Here is a 14,144-nt window from a genome sequence, read left to right as displayed (position 1 = left end):
GATTGAGTATTGAGGATTGAAGATTGAGAATTGAGGATTGAGCATTGAACATTGAGGACTGAGTGTTGAGGGTTGAGTGATGAGAATTGATGTTTGTGGATAGAGATTTGAAGATTGCAGATTCAGTATTCAGTATTGAAAACTGTGAATTGAGTATATTCTATTGAGGATTGAGGATTGACAACTGATTGTTGAGGACTCAGGGCTGAAGATTGAGGGTTCCGGATTGAGGATTCAGAATTGAAATTTGAGGACTGAGCATTGAGGATTGAAGATTGAGTATTGAGGATTGAAGATTGAGAATTGAGGATTGAGGATTGAAAATTGAGGATTAAGGATTGAGGATTGGGGATTGAGGATCTAGGATTGGAGATTGACCATTGAGGATTGAGGATTGAGGTTTGAGGATTGAGGAACGAGGATTGAGGATTGAGGATGATGGCTGAGGGATGAGGATTGTAGTTTGAGGAACGAGGATTGAGGATTGAGGATTGAGGACTGCGGATTGACGATTGAGTACTGAAGATTGAGGATTGATGACTGAGGATTGAGGATTGAGGATTGAGGATTGAGGATTGAGGATTGAGGATTGAAGATTGAAGATTGAGTATTGAGGATTGAAGATTGAGGATTGGGGATTCAGGATTGAGGATGGAGGATGAGGGCTGAGGGTTGAGGATTGAGGTTTGAGTATTGAATACTGAGAATTCAGGATATTCGATTGAGTATTGAGAATTGAGTATTGATGGTTGAGTATTGAGGATTGAGGATTGAGTATTGAAGATTGAAGATTGAGGTTTGAGGATTGAGGATTGAGAATTGAGGATGAGGACTGAGGGTTGATGATTGAGGTTTGAGGAACGAGGATTGAGGATTAAGAATTGAGGACTGAGGATTGACGATTGAGTATTGACGATTGAGTATTGAGTATTGAGGGTTGATGACTGAGGATTGAGGATTGAGGATTGAGGATTGAGGATTGAGTATTGAGTATTGAGGATTGAAGATTGAGGATTGAGGACTGAGGATTGAGGATGGAGGATGAGGGCTGAGGGTTGAGGATTGAGGTTTGAGTATTGAATACTGAGAATTCAGGATATTCTACTGAGTATTGAGAATTGAGGAATGATGGTTGAGTATTGAGAATTGAGGATTGAGTATTGAGGATTGAAGATTGAGGTTTGAGGATTGATTATTGAGTATTGAGGATTCAAGATTGAGGATTGAGGATTGAGTATTGAGAATCGAGGATGAGGACTGAGGGTTGAGGATTGAGGTTTGAAGAATGAGGATTGAGGGTTGAGGATTGAGGATTGAGTTATAAAGATTGAGTATTCATGACTTATGATTGAGGATTGAGGATTGAGGATTGAGGACTGAGGATTGAAGATTGAGTATTGATGATTGTGGATTGAGGATTGAGGATTGAGGATTGAGGATTGAGGATTGAAGATTGAGGATTGGGGACTGAGTGTTGAGGGGTGGGTGATGAGAATTGATGTTTGTGGATAGAGATTTGAAGATTGCAGATTGAGTATTGAGTATTGAAAGCTGTGAATTGATGATATTCTATTGAGGATTGAGGATTAACAACTGATTGTTGAGGACTGAGGGCTGAAGGTTGAGGATTCAGGATTGAGGATTCAGGATTGACGTTTGAGGAGAGAGGACTGAGGGTTGAGGATTGAGGATTGAGAATTGAGGATTGAGGATTGAGGATTGAAGATTGAGGATTGGCTGTTGAGGATGGAACATTGAGGATTGAGGAGTGAGGATTGAGGATTGAGGATTGAAAATTGAATATTGATGATTGAAGATTGAGGATTGAGGATTGAGGGTTGTGGATTGAGAACGAGGACTGGGGGTTGAGTGTTGATGCCTGAGGTCTGAGGGTTGAGGATTGAGGATTGAGGATTGAAGATTGAGGATTGGGTATTGAGGATGGAAGAATGAGGATTGAAGAATGAGGATTGGGGATTGAGTATTGAGGATTGAGGATTGAATATTGAGGATTGAGGATTGAATATTGAGTATTGAGGATTGAATATTGAGGATTGAGGATTGAGGATTGTGGATTGAAGATTGAGGATTGAGGATTGAGGATTGAGGATTGAGGGTTGTGGATTGAGGACGAGGACTGAGGGTTGAATATTTATGATTGAGGTCTGAGGATTGAGGATTGAGGATTGAGAATTGAGGATTGAGGATTGAGGATTGAAAATTGAGGATTGAGAATTGAGGATTGAGGATTGAGGATTGAAGATTGAGGATAGGGTATTGAGGATTGAAGAATGATGATTGAGGATTGAAGAATGATGATTGAGGATTATGGATTGAGAATTGAGGATTGAATATTGAGTATTGAGGATTGAAGATCGACTATTGAGGATTGCAGATTGAGTATTGAGTATTGAAAACTGTGAAATCATGATATTCTATTGAGGATTGAGGATGGACCACTGATTGTTGAGGACTGAGGGCTGAAGCTTGAGGATTCAGGATTGAGGATTCGGGATTGAGGTTTGAGAAGAGAGGACTGAGGATTGAGGATTGAGGATTGAGAATTGAGGATTGAGGATTGAGGATTGAAGATTGAGGATTGGCTGTTGAGTATTGAACATTGAGGATTGAGGATTGAGTATTGAGGATTGAGGATTGAAGGTTGAATATTGATGAATGAAGATTGAGGAATGAGGATTGAGGGTTGTGGATTGAGAACGAGGACTGAGGGTTGAGTGTTGATGCCTGAGGTCTGAGGATTGAGGATTGAGGATTGCGAACTGAGGATTGAGGATTGAGGATTGAAGGTTGAGGATTGGGTATTGAGGATTAAAGAATGAGGATTGAAGAATGAGGTTTGGGGATTGAGTATTGAGTATTGAGGATTGAATATTGAGTATTGAGGATTGAATATTGATGATTGAGGATTGAGGATTGAGGATTGAGGATTGAAGATTGAGTATTGAGGATTGAGGATTCAGGATTGAGGATTGAGGATTGAGGACTGAGGATTGAGGATTGAAGATTGAGGATTGAGGATTGAGGATTGAGTATTGATGGTTGTGGATTGAGGACGAGGACTGAGGGTTGAATATTTATGTTTGAGGTCTGAGGATTGAGGATTGAGTATTGAGAATTGAGGATTGAGGATTGAGGATTGAGGATTGAAGATTGAGGATTGGGTATTGAGGATTGAGGATTGAGGATTGAAGATTGAGGATAGGGTATTGAGGATTGAAGAACCATGATTGAGGATTGAGGATTGAGGATTGAGGATTCAATATTGAGTATTGAGGATTGAAGATCGACTATTGAGGATTGCGAGTTGAGGATTGAGGGTTGGGGATTAAGGATTGAAGATTGAGTATTGAGGATTGAAGGTTGAGGATTGTGGATTGAGGATTGAGGATTGAGGCTTGAATATTGAGGATTGGGGACTGAGTGTTGAGGGTTGAGTGATGAGAATTGATGTTTGTGGATAGAGATCTGAAGATTGCAGGTTGAGTATTGAGTATTGAAAACTGTGAAGTCATGATATTCTATTGAGGATTGAGGATGGACCACTGATTGTTGAGGACTGAGGGCTGAAGATTGAGGATTCAGGATTGAGGATTCAGGATTGAGGTTTGAGGACTGAGGATTGAGGATTGAGGATTGAGGATTGAGGATTGAGGATTGAGAATTGAGGATTGAGGATTGAGGATTGAAGATTGAGGATTGGCTGTTGAGGATTGAACATTGAGGATTGAGGATTGAGGATTGAGGATTGAAGATTGAGTACTGAGGATTGAAGATTAAGGTTGAGGATTGAGGATTGAGGACTGAGGATTGAGGATCGAGGATTGAAGGTTCAGTATTGAGGATTGAAGATTGAGAATTGAGGATTGAGGATTGAACATTGAGGACTGAGTGTTGAGGGTTGAGTGATGAGAATTGATGTTTGTGGATAGAGATTTGAAGATTGCAGATTGAGTATTGAGTATTGAAAACTGTGAATTGAGTATATTCTATTGAGGATTGAGGATTGACAACTGATTGTTGAGGACTGAGGGCTGAAGATTGAGTGTTCCGGATTGAGGATTCAGAATTGAAATTTGAGGACTGAGCATTGAGGATTGAAGATTGAGTATTGAGGATTGAAGATTGAGAATTGAGGATTGAGGATTGAGGATTGATGGTGAGGGCTGAGGTTTGAGGATTGAGGTTTGATGGCTGTGGACTGAGGATTGAGGGTTGAGAATTGAGGATTGAGGATTAAGGATTGAAGATTGAGGATTGGGTATTGAGGATTGAAGAATGAGGATTGAGGATTGAGGATTGAGGATTGAGGATTGAGGATTGAGGATTGAGGATAGAGGATTGAGGATTGAGGATTGACGATTGAGTATTGAGGACTGAAGATTGAGGATTGAGGATTGAGGATTCAGGATTGAGGATTGAAGATTGAGGATTGAGGATTGAGGATTGAGGATTGAGGATTGAGGATTGAGGATTGAGGATTACAGATTGAGTATTGAGGATTGAAGATTGAGGATTGAGGATTGAGGATTGAGGATTGAGGATTGAAGATTGAGTACTGAGGATTGAAGATTAAGATTGAGGATTGAGGATTGAGGACTGAGGATTGAGGATTGAGGATTGAAGGTTCAGTATTGAGGATTGAAGATTGAGAATTGAGGATTGAGCATTGAACATTGAGGACTGAGTGTTGAGGGTTGAGTGATGAGAATTGATGTTTGTGGATAGAGATTTGAAGATTGCAGATTCAGTATTCAGTATTGAAAACTGTGAATTGATGATATTCTATTGAGGATTGAGGATTGACAACTGATTGTTGAGGACTGAGGGCTGAAGATTGAGGATTCAGGATTGAGGATTCAGGATTGAGGGTTGAGGAGTGAGGATTGAGGATTGAGGATTCAGGATTGAGGATTGAGAAATGAAGATTGAGGATTGAGTATTGAGGGTTGTCGATTGAGCATGAAGACTGAGTGTTCGGTATTGATGTTTGACGTCAGAGGATTGAGGATTGAGGATTGAGAATTGAGTATTGAGGATTGAGGATTGAAGATTGAGTATTGGGTATTGAGGAATGAAGAAAGAGGATTGAGGACTGAGGATTGAGGATTGAGGATTGAAGATTGAGTATTGAGGATTGTAGATTGAGGATTGAAGACTGAGGATTGGGTATTGATGATTGAACATTGAGGATTGCGTGTTGAGTATTGAGGATTGAGTATTGAGGATTGAAGATTGAATGTTAATGATTGATGATTGAGGATTGAGGATTGAGGGTTGTGGATTGAGGACGATGTCTGAGGGTTGAGTATTGATGTTTGATGTCTGAGGATTGAAGATTGAGGATTAAGGATTGAGGATCGGGGATTGAGGATCTGGGATTGGAGATTGATTATTGAGGACTGAAGATTGAGGATTGAGGATTGAGGATTGAGGATTGAAGATTGAGTACTGAGGATTGAAGATTAAGGTTGAGGATTGAGGATTGAGGACTGAGGACTGAGGATCGAGGATTGAAGGTTCAGTATTGAGGAATGAAGATTGAGAATTGAGGATTGAGGATTGAACATTGAGGACTGAGTGTTGAGGGTTGAGTGATGAGAATTGATGTTTGTGGATAGAGATTTGAAGATTGCAGATTGAGTATTGAGTATTGAAAACTGTGAATTGAGTATATTCTATTGAGGATTGAGGATTGACAACTGATTGTTGAGGACTGAGGGCTGAAGATTGAGTGTTCCGGATTGAGGATTCAGAATTGAAATTTGAGGACTGAGCATTGAGGATTGAAGATTGAGTATTGAGGATTGAAGATTGAGAATTGAGGATTGAGGATTGAGGATTGATGGTGAGGGCTGAGGTTTGAGGATTGAGGTTTGATGGCTGTGGACTGAGGATTGAGGGTTGAGAATTGAGGATTGAGGATTAAGGATTGAAGATTGAGGATTGGGTATTGAGGAATGAAGAATGAGGATTGAGGATTGATGATTGAGGATTGAGGATTGAGGATTGAGGATAGAGGATTGAGGATTGAGGATTGAAGATTGAGTATTGAGGACTGAAGATTGAGGATTGAGGATTGAGGATTCAGGATTGAGGATTGAAGATTGACTACTGAAGATTGAAGATTGAGGATTGAGGATTGAGGATTGAGGATTGAGGATTGAGGATTGAGGATTGAAGATTGAGTATTGAGGATTGAAGATTGAGGATTGAGGATTGAGGATTGAGGATTGAGGATTGAAGATTGAGTATTCAGGATTGAGGATTGAGGCTTGAGGATTGAGGATTGAGGATTGAAGATTGAGGATTGGGTATTGAGAATTTAGGATTGAGGATTGAGTATTGAGGATTGAGGATTGAGGGTTGATGGTTGAGGACTGAGGATTGCAGATTGGGTATAGATGATTGAGGATTGAAGATTGAGGATTAAGGATTGACGATTGAGGATTGAGGATTGAGAATTGAGAATTGAGGATTGAGGGTTGAGGATTGAGGACGAGGACTGACGGCTGAGGATTGAGGTTTGAGGTTTGCTGATTGAGGATTGAGGACTGAGGTTTAAGGATTGAGGATTGAGGATGGAGGATGAGGGCTGAGGGTTGAGGATTGAGGTCTGAGTATTGAATACTGAGAATTCAGGATATTCTATTGAGTATTGAGGATTGAGGACTGATGGATGAGAATTGAGGATTGAGGATTGAGTATTGAGGATTGAAGATTGAGGTTTGAGCATTGAGAATTGAGAATTGAGGATGGAGGATAGAGGATTGAGGATTGAGGATTGAGGATTGAGCATTGAGAATTGAAGATTGAGGATTGAGGGTTGAGGGTTGAGGACTGAGGATTGCAGATTGGGTATAGATGATTGAGGATTGAAGATTGAGGATTAAGGATTGACGATTGAGGATTGAGGATTGAGAATTGAGAATTGAGGATTGAGGGTTGAGGATTGAGGACGAGGACTGACGGTTGAGGATTGAGGTTTGAGGTTTGATGATTGAGGATTTAGGACTGAGGATTGAGGATTGAGGATTGAGGATCGAGCATTGAGAATTGAAGATTGAGGACTGGGGATTGAGGATTGAAGATTGAGGATTAAGGATTGAGGATTGGGGATTGAGGATCTAGGATTGGAGATTGATTATTCAGGATTGAAGATTGAGGATTGAGGATTCAGGATTGATAATTGTGAATTGAGGATGAGGACTGAGGCTTGAGGATTGAGGTTTGAGGAATGAGAATTGAGGATTGAGGATTGAGGATTGAGGATTGAGGCTGGAGGATGAGGGCTGAGGGTTGAGGATTGAGGTTTGAGTATTGAATACTAAGAATTCAGGATATTCTATTGAGTATTGAGAATTGAGGATTGATGGTTGCGTATTGAGGTCTGAGGATTGAGTATTGAGTATTGAGGTTTGAGGTTCGATGATTGAGGATTGAGGACTGAGGATTGAGGATTGAGGATTGAGGATTGAGCATTGAGGATTGAAGATTGAGGAGTGGGGATTGAGGATTGAAGATTGAGGATTAAGGATTTAGGATTGGGGATTGAGTATCTAGGACTGGAGATTGATTATTCAGGATTGAAGATTGAGGATTGAGGATTGAGGATTGAGAATTGAGAATTGAGGATGAGGACTGAGGGTTGAGGATTGAGGTTTGAAGAATGAGGATTGAAGATTGAGGATTGAGGATTGAGGATTGAGGATTGAGGATTGTGGATTGTGGATTGAGTGTTGAGGATTGAAGATTGAGTATTGAGGATTGAAGGTTGAGTATTCAGGATTGAAGATTGACGATTGAGTATTGAAGATTGAGGATTGATGACTGAGGATTGAGGATTGAGGATTGAGGATTGAGGATTGAGGATTGAGGATTGAGGATTGAGGATTGAGGATTCAGGATTGATGGTTGAGGATTGAGGATTGACGATTGAGTATTGAGGTTTGAAGATTGAGTGACGTGGACTGAGGATTGAGGATTGAGGGTTGAAGATTGAGAATTGAGGACTGACGATTGATGATTGTGGACTGAGTATTGAAAACTGAGAATTGGGGATATCCTATCGAGGATTGAAAATTGAGGATTGAGGATTGAGGATTGAGGATTAAGGGTTGAGGATTGAAGGTTCAGGTTTGAGGATTGACGATTGAGGATTGAGGATTGGGGATTGAGGGTTCAGGATTGAGGATTGACGATTGAGGATTGAGGATAGAAGATTGAATATCGTGGTCTGAGGATTGAGGATTGAGGGTTGAAGATTGAGGATTGAGGACTGACGATTGAAAATTGAGGACTGAGTATTGAAAACAGAGGATTGAGGATATTCTATTGAGGATTGAAAACTGAGGATTGAGGATTGAGGATTAAGGGTTAAGGATTGAAGGTTGAGGTTTGAGGATTGACGATTGAGGATTGAGGATTGGGGATTGAGGATTGATGATTGATGGTTGAGGTTTGATGATTGATGATTGAAGATTGAGGACTGAGGATTGAGGACTGAGGGTTGAGGATTGAGTGCTGTGAATTTATGATTGACAATCGAATATTGAGTGTTGATGCTTGAGGACTGAGGATTGAGCTTCGAGTATTGAGGATTGAGGATTGAGGCTTGAGGACTGAGGATTGAGGATTGAATATTGAGGATCGAGGATTGATGACTGAGGATTGAGGATCGAGGATTGAGGATTGATTACTGAGGATTGAGGATTGAGGATTGAGGATTGAGGATTGAGGATTGAGGATTGAGGATTGAGGATTGAGGATTGAGGATTGATTGTTGAGGATTGATTATTGACGATTGAGTATTGAGGATTGAAGATTGAGTGTCGTGGACTGATGATTGAGGATTGAAGATTGAGGATTGAGAATTGATGATTGAGGATTGAAGATTGAGGACAGAGTATTGAAAACTGTGAATTGAAGATATTCTAACGAGGATTGAAAATTGAGGATTGAGGATAGAGGATTGAGGATTAAGGGTTGAGGATTGAAGTTTGAGGTTTGAGGATTGACTTTTGTGGATTGAGGGTTGGGGATTGAGGATTGAGGATTGATGGTTGAGGATTGAGGATTGACGATTGAGGATTTAGGATCGAGGATTGAGGATTGTGGACTGAGGATTGAGGATTGATTACTGAGGGTTGAGTATTGAGGATTGAGGATTGAAGATTGAGCATTGAGGATTGAGGATAGAGGACTGATGATTGAGGATTGAGGATTGAAGATTGAGGGTTGGGGTTGAGGATTGAGGATTGAGGATTGAGAATCGAAGATTGAGTATTGAGGATTGAAGGTTGAGGTTTGAGGATTGAGGATTGAGGATGGAGGATGAGGGCTGAGGGTTGAGGACTGAGGATTGAAGTATGAAGATTGAGTATTGAGGATTGAAGATTGAGGATTGAGGACTGAGGATTGAGGATGGAGGATGAGGGCTGAGGGTTGAGGATTGACGTTTGAGTATTGAATACTGAGAATTCAGGATATTCTATTGAGTATTGAGAATTGAGAATTGATAGTTGAGGGTTGAGTGTTGTGAGTTGAGGATTGAGCATTGAATATTGAGAACTGAAGTTTGAGGAATGAGGATTCAGGATTGAGGATTGAGGATTGAGGACTGCGGGTTGAGGATTGAGGTTTGAGAATTGAGGATAGACAATTGAATATTGAGGATTGAGGCTTGAGGACTGAGGATTGAGGCTTGAGGATTGAGGATTGACGGTTCTTGATTTAAGATTGAATATTGAGGATTGAGCATTGAGGGTTAAATATTCAGGCCTGTGGGTTGAGGTTCGAGTGTTAAGAATTGATGTTTGAGGTTTGAGATTTGAAGATTGAAGATTGTGGATTGAGTATTCATAACTGAGGATTGAGGATATTCTACTGTGGACTGAGGTTTGAGGATTGAGGACTGAGGATTGATGGTTGAGACTGTGGGTTGAGGATTGAGCGTTGAGGATTGAGGATTGAATATTGAGGATCGAGGATTGAAGATTGAGGATTGAGGATTGATGTTGAAGATTGAGTATTGAGGATTGAGGATTGATGACTGAGGATTCAGGATTGAGGATTGAAGATTGAGTATTCAGGATTGAGGATTGAGGCTTGAGGATTGAGGATTGAGGATTGAAGATTGAGGATTGGGTATTGAGAATTTAGGATTGAGGATTGAGTATTGAGGATTGAGGATTGAGGGTTGATGGTTGAGGACTGAGGATTGCAGATTGGGTATAGATGATTGAGGATTGAAGATTGAGGATTAAGGATTGACGATTGAGGATTGAGGATTGAGAATTGAGAATTGAGGATTGAGGGTTGAGGATTGAGGACGAGGACTGACGGCTGAGGATTGAGGTTTGAGGTTTGCTGATTGAGGATTGAGGTTTGAGGTTTGCTGATTGAGGATTGAGGACTGAGGTTTAAGGATTGAGGATTGAGGATGGAGGATGAGGGCTGAGGGTTGAGGATTGAGGTCTGAGTATTGAATACTGAGAATTCAGGATATTCTATTGAGTATCGAGGATTGAGGATTGATGGATGAGAATTGAGGATTGAGGATTGAGTATTGAGGATTGAAGATTGAGGTTTGAGCATTGAGAATTGAGAATTGAGGATGGAGGATAGAGGATTGAGGATTGAGGATTAAGGATTGAGCATTGAGAATTGAAGATTGAGGATTGAGGGTTGAGGGTTGAGGACTGAGGATTGCAGATTGGGTATAGATGATTGAGGATTGAAGATTGAGGATTAAGGATTGACGATTGAGGATTGAGGATTGAGAATTGAGAATTGAGGATTGAGGGTTGAGGATTGAGGACGAGGACTGACGGTTGAGGATTGAGGTTTGAGGTTTGATGATTGAGGATTTAGGACTGAGGATTGAGGATTGAGGGTTGTGGATTGAGGACGAGGACTGGGGGTTGAGTATTGATGTTTGAGGTCTGAGGATTGAGGGTTGAGGATTGAGAATTGAGGATTGAGGATTGACGATTGAAGATTGAGGATTGAGTATTGAGGATTGAGGATCGAGGATTGAAGATGGAGGATTGGGGATTGAGGATTGACAATTGAGTATTGAGTACTGAGGACTGAGAATTGAGGATTGAGGATTGAAGATTGAGGATTACGGATTGAAGATTGAGTATTGATGATTGAAGATTGAGTATTAAGGATTGAAAATTGAGGATTGAGGATTGAGGATTGAGGATTGAGGATTGAAGATTGAGGATTGGGGACGGAGTGTTGAGTGTTGAGAGATGAGAATTGATGTTTGTGGATAGAGATTTGAAGATTGCAGATTGAGTATTGAGTATTGAAAACTGTGAATTGATGATATTCCATTGAGGATTGGGGATTGACAACTGATTGTTGAGGACTGAGGGCTGAAGATTGAGGATTCAGGATTGAGGATTCAGGATTAAGGTTTGAGGACTGAGGATTGAGGATTGAGGATTGAGGATTGAGGATTCAAGATTGAGGATTGGGTATTGCGGATTGAACATTGAGGATTGAGGATTGAGGATTGAGGACTGAGGATCGAGGATTGAGGATTGAGGATTGAGGGTTGAAGATTGAGGATTGGGGACTGAGGATTGAAGATCGAGGATTGAGGATTGAGGACTGAGGATTGAGGATTGAGGATTGAAGGTTCAGTATTGAGGATTGAAGATTGAGAATTGATGATTGAGGATTGAACATTGAGGACTGTGTGTTGAGGGTTGAGTGATGAGAATTGATGTTTGTGGATAGAGGTTCGAAGATTGCAGATTGAGTATTGTGTATTGAAAACTGTGAATTGAGTATATTCTATTGAGGATTGAGGATTGACAACTGATTGTTGAGGACTGAGAGCTGAAGATTGAGGGTTCAGGATTAAGGATTCAGAATTGAGATTTGAGGATTCAGAATTGAAGTTTGAGGACTGAGGATTGAGGATTGAAGATTGAGTATTCAGGATTGGAGATTGGCGATTGAGGATTAAGGACCGAGGATTGAGGATTGAGGATTGAAGATTGAGTATGGATGATTGAAGATTGAGTATTGAGGATTGAAAATTGAGGATTGAGGATTGAGGATTGAGGATTGAGGATTGAAGATTGAGGATTGGGGACGGAGTGTTGAGTGTTGAGTGATGAGAATTGATGTTTGTGGATAGAGATTTGAAGATTGCAGATTGAGTATTGAGTATTGAAAACTGTGAATTGATGATATTCCATTGAGGGTTGGGGATTGACAACTGATTGTTGAGGACTGAGGGCTGAAGATTGAGGATTCAGTATTGAGGATTCAGGATTAAGGTTTGAGGACTGAGGATTGAGGATTGAGGATTGAGGATTGAAGATTGAGTATTGAGGATTGAAGATTGAGGATTGAGGATTGAGGATTGAGGATTTAGGATTGAAGATTGTGGATTGGGGATTGAGGATTGACGATTGAGTATTGAGCATTGAGGATTGAGAATTGAGGATTGAGGATTGAAGATTGAGTATTGAGGATTGAAGATTGAGGATTGAGGATTGAGGATTGAAGATTGAGGACTGAGTGTTGAGGGATGCGTGATGAGAATTGATGTTAGTGGATTGAGATTTGAAGATTGAAGAATGGGGATTGAGTATTGAAAGCTGTGAATTGAGGATATTCTATTGAGGATTGAGGATTGACAATTGATTGTTGAGGACTTATGGCTGAAGATTGAGGATTGAGGATTGAGGATTGAGGATTGAGGATTGATGATATTCCATTGAGGATTGGGGATTGACAACTGATTGTGGAGGACTGAGGGCTGAAGATTGAGGATTCAGGATTGAGGATTCAGGATTAAGGTTTGAGGACTGAGGATTGAGGATTGAGGATTGAGGATTGAGGATTCAAGATTGAGGATTGGGTATTGCGGATTGAACATTGAGGATTGAGGATTGAGGATTGAGGACTGAGGATCGAGGATTGAGGATTGAGGATTGAGGGTTGAAGATTGAGGATTGGGGACTGAGGATTGAAGATCGAGGATTGAGGATTGAGGACTGAGGATTGAGGATTGAGGATTGAAGGTTCAGTATTGAGGATTGAAGATTGAGAATTGATGATTGAGGATTGAACATTGAGGACTGTGTGTTGAGGGTTGAGTGATGAGAATTGATGTTTGTGGATAGAGGTTCGAAGATTGCAGATTGAGTATTGTGTATTGAAAACTGTGAATTGAGTATATTCTATTGAGGATTGAGGATTGACAACTGATTGTTGAGGACTGAGAGCTGAAGATTGAGGGTTCAGGATTAAGGATTCAGAATTGAGATTTGAGGATTCAGAATTGAAGTTTGAGGACTGAGGATTGAGGATTGAAGATTGAGTATTCAGGATTGGAGATTGGCGATTGAGGATTAAGGACCGAGGATTGAGGATTGAGGATTGAAGATTGAGTATGGATAATTGAAGATTGAGTATTGAGGATTGAAAATTGAGGATTGAGGATTGAGGATTGAGGACTGAGGATTGAAGATTGAGGATTGGGGACGGAGTGTTGAGTGTTGAGTGATGAGAATTGATGTTTGTGGATAGAGATTTGAAGATTGCAGATTGAGTATTGAGTACTGAAAACTGTGAATTGATGATATTCCATTGAGGGTTGGGGATTGACAACTGATTGTTGAGGACTGAGGCTGAAGATTGAGGATTCAGTATTGAGGATTCAGGATTAAGGTTTGAGGACTGAGGATTGAGGATTGAGGATTGAGGATTGAAGATTGAGTATTGAGGATTGAAGATTGAGGATTGAGGATTGAGGATTGAGGATTTAGGATTGAAGATTGAGGATTGGGGATTGAGGATTGACGATTGAGTATTGAGCATTGAGGATTGAGAATTGAGGATTGAGGATTGAAGATTGAGTATTGAGGATTGAAGATTGAGGATTGAGGATTGAGGATTGAAGATTGAGGACTGAGTGTTGAGGGATGCGTGATGAGAATTGATGTTAGTGGATTGAGATTTGAAGATTGAAGAATGGGGATTGAGTATTGAAAGCTGTGAATTGAGGATATTCTATTGAGGATTGAGGATTGACAATTGATTGTTGAGGACTTATGGCTGAAGATTGAGGATTGAGGATTGAGGATTGAGGATTGAGG

The sequence above is a fragment of the Calliopsis andreniformis genome, unplaced genomic scaffold (assembly GCF_051401765.1).
Source record: "Calliopsis andreniformis isolate RMS-2024a unplaced genomic scaffold, iyCalAndr_principal scaffold0030, whole genome shotgun sequence".
NCBI classification, from domain to species: domain Eukaryota; kingdom Metazoa; phylum Arthropoda; class Insecta; order Hymenoptera; family Andrenidae; genus Calliopsis; species Calliopsis andreniformis.
This window is presented reverse-complemented; position numbering follows the sequence as displayed.